At 37.9% G+C, this 3,855-nt stretch overlaps 1 protein-coding gene across 1 annotated transcript in view; it reads right to left on the bottom strand.

Moving 5' to 3' along the window:
* The window catches only part of LOC106873570 (propionyl-CoA carboxylase beta chain, mitochondrial), a 56,003-nt gene that overhangs the window by 37,809 nt on the left and 14,339 nt on the right, over positions 1 to 3,855 (bottom strand). The window lies entirely within an intron of this gene.

The raw sequence follows: 3,855 nt of genomic DNA, 5'->3' as shown, positions 1-3,855 counted from the left end.
TGTGTGTGTATGTGTGTTTGTCCCCCCAACATCGCTTAACAACTGATGGTGGTGTGTTTACGGGAACGTAACTTAGCGGTTCGGCAAAAGAGACCGATAGAATAAGTACTAGGCATCCGAAGAATAAGTCCTGAGGTCGATTTACTCGACTAAAGGCGGTGCTCCAGCATGGCCACCGTCAAATGACTGAAACAAGTAAAAGAGTATAGAGAAAATAAGTAAAACTATTTTCATCTATAAAACAGAATAGACAATAAATAAGTTTCTAGTAGAAAGAGTAAGAATATTTCTGTTGGTTACAGAGTCAACACTGAAATCTAGATAACATTCGTTACAGCATCTAACAGCTCACAGCACTCTAAACATATTGTCTGAGATTAGTTAATAGATTAGAGGTAAGAATGTGGATTGAGTCCCAAGTGAGCAACTCCCCATAGAAGTGCCTGAAATAACATCAGATACAAGCATCTGACAAATTCATAAGAAATTATAGTGTAATATTTACTACAAAATAAAAATGTTTCCAGCACATTTGTACTGAAAGACTCCAGAAAGATAGATCCAAAGTTACTTCTGCAATAAACAAACAAACAAACCAACAAGCATGCGAGTTCTTTTGCACCAAAACTAAACTTCCAATGAGATATCTTTCAGGATATTTGTAAAATTAAAAGAAAATAATATTTGATAAATTTGGACAGATTTGTTATTCGTAGCAAAAAGATTGTTAGATAATAAATGGTAGAGAAATAATAAACCGACTACATGTCATTGTAACTTAAGTGAGTCTGCATTTGTGATGGTAGTGGCTGTGGGGAGGGATGATTCCAATAAAAAGGCATATAGATAAGAATATTCTCAGCTATAAATTTAGAAAACGGCACCAAATGTTTTGTTTACTACAAAATGCAACTGATCTCTTGCTAATATAAGAAACATGGTAAGCATCATAGAGAATTGTCTCAACCTTGATGGGATAATTTAAAGGATAGGGGAGGGCGTTGGATGAAAAATAACCAATACTTATTCAAAACAGTGTTACCGGAAACACTACCGAATATTTCAAACATAGTCAATTCAAGAATCCTTGTGGCTACAAGCACTAAAGGTTAACACGTATGGAAGGAACTACAATGTATTGCTAACCTATCCAACCCATGCTAGGACTGAAGACAATGATGAAGTTCTTCGATACGGCCAGGGCCAGAAATATAGGGGGAAGAGTCTAGGTGGTTAATTAATACTTTATTTTCTTGACTCTGGAAAGATGGAAGGTATTACTGCAGTTTGATTAGAAATCAAATTGACAAGATCAAAGTCCAAAAATGGCAAAAGATGTAGGCATTGGTAAGAAAATTAAACTGGTGCACCAAAAGCACCCATTACACTCTCAGAGTGGTTGGCGTTGGGAATGGCATCAAGCTATAGAAACCATGCCAAATCAGACTGGAGTCTGGTGCAGCCCCTCAGCTTACTAGCCTTGGTCAAACCATCCAACCCATGCCAGGATGGACAACAGACATTAAAAGATGGTGATGGTGATGACGATGCATTCAAATAAAAAATACTCTGCATAGTTTTCGTTCTGTTCATGTTGTACAGTCAGTTTCTTTCCATTCTGTCCATCAAATGTACTGAAGCAGAGATTGGTTGTTGGAAACTAATGATGCTATTGTCTACCAAAGGGAATATAAAAGAAATGTGTTGGGCCTCATGGAGGCAAAGTGTGTGTGTACACACAGACATACATAAGACTCAAGAGTCATAGGTTTATATCCAATCCTCTAGAGACATTAGGTTAGGTCATTGGGTAGTGATGGAGGTACTCAATTTTACAGCTGTACTCTGTGGCTAAGTCAGTTATAATTGAATTATGAAACCTTCCACTGGATCACACAGCAGTTCTGGTATGTGAGACCAAACTGAGGTAACTATAGTTTTTTTGTTGTTGTTTAACCACAGGTCAGCCATGGCTAAGTAAAGCTACAGATCAAAGAAGCTTCAGCTGTGACCATCCCTTCTTATTTATCAAGGCCTACATTAACCAATGAACACATTTCCTTTAAAGACATTGTGACCTCAAAAGATTTAGTTACTGTTTCTAACAGATCTAGCAACAACCTAGATACTTCCTTTGTGTGCGCAATTAGAGCTGGAAGAAACGTGTTTCTTCATGCCAGGCAAAATGCTTAACGGTATTTCGTCTGTCTTTGCCTTTCGTCCTATCAGGATTGATAAATTAAGTACCAGTTGCGTACTAGGGTTGATCTAATCGACTGGCCCCCCCTCCCCAAAAATTTAGGGCCTTGTGCCTAGAATAGAAAAGAATTAGATGCATGTGCAGACATATAGATCAAAGTAAATGGAAGAAAGAAAAAATGGTTTTCGTGGACATATGGAAATATAGATGCAAATTCACACAGTAAAAGAGAATGAAGGAAATGAAACTGCCAAGGACACAAGAATAGATACCATTTGGTTGGCAGAGCACTCACTCACTCAGTGCTGATAGTTCTAAGCAAATCAGAGAGAAACCACATCTGCTTGTGCTTGCTGTAAATGCAGAGTTAATTAAGCCAGCAGGACCATTTAAATAGACCCTGGCTACTAAAATAAATAGTCTAGTAGAGAAAGTATGGAACATATCAAAGCAGGAAATAGCTTCACCATTCCTAAACTTCAATCATTTTGTTTTTTACTTCCTTTGATGGTGTTTTTTGTTGTTTTTTTTTTTTTCCTGTTTTCATTCATTTTTATTGCAGCAGAGTTTCTATGTAAAATAAGCTTAACACCAACAGTTGAATCCCGCCCACCTTTCTCGTAAATTACTTCAGGAACTGCATTAAAATATGAAAACCCTAAATGCTGTTTACGAAATCGGAAGAGAGAATACATCTACACCATGAGTATGCATGCGTAACAGCACTAGCAAAGAGAGGCAGAAGAAAGAATTACTAAAGAAAAAAAAAGAGAGAGAGAGATAAAAAAAAAAAATGAGAAAGGTGAGTGGGGGAGGTCAATGGGTTAGTTGGATGCATGTGTTAGTTATATTGGTGGTTGGGGAGGAGGAGAAAAAAAAAAAGGAAGTGAAAGTTGAATTTTGAGAGCAGCAGCTGGAATTCATACAAGAGAGTTTGTTCCTAACAGAAAAGTTGCTGATGAACGTTAATAACATTAATTAGCACCAAATTTATTAAATAACGACAACATGTTAGATTTTATAAATAGTGCATAACATGTGGAATGGTAATGCATGCTAAATATATGCTCCGAGACACACAAACACCACATGTATGCATGTCTTTTATATTTAAACTAAACTCTTCTTCTCTCTATAATTAACTTTCTCCCTCTCTTCTTGTAGTGGTCCCTCTCCCCATTAATTTTTCTCTCTTTTATCTACTTTTATAAGTAGCCCTGAGCAATGAAAGACACACAGAATCCCTATTTGATTACTCTTTTACTTGTTTCAGTCATTTGACTGCAACCATGCTGGAGCACCGCCTTTAGTCGAGCAAATCGACCCCAAGACTTATTCTTTGTAAGCCTAGTACTTATTCTATCGGTCTCTTTTGCCGAACCGCTAAGTTACGGGGACGTAAACACACCAGCATTGGTTGTCAAGCGATGGTGGGGGGACAAACACAGATACACAAACACACATACATATATATATATATACGACAGGCTTCTTTCAGTTTCCGTCTACCAAATCCACTCACAAGGCTTTGGTCGGCTCGAGGCTATAGTAGAAGACACTTGCCCAAGGTGCCACGCAGTGGGACTGAACCCGGAACCATGTGGTTGGTAAGCATGCTACTTACCACACAGCCACTCCTGCGCCTAGTTAATTAT

Source organism: Octopus bimaculoides, chromosome 19 (genome assembly GCF_001194135.2).
Source record: "Octopus bimaculoides isolate UCB-OBI-ISO-001 chromosome 19, ASM119413v2, whole genome shotgun sequence".
Taxonomy (NCBI): Eukaryota; Metazoa; Mollusca; class Cephalopoda; order Octopoda; family Octopodidae; genus Octopus; species Octopus bimaculoides.
This window is presented reverse-complemented; position numbering and strand designations above follow the sequence as displayed.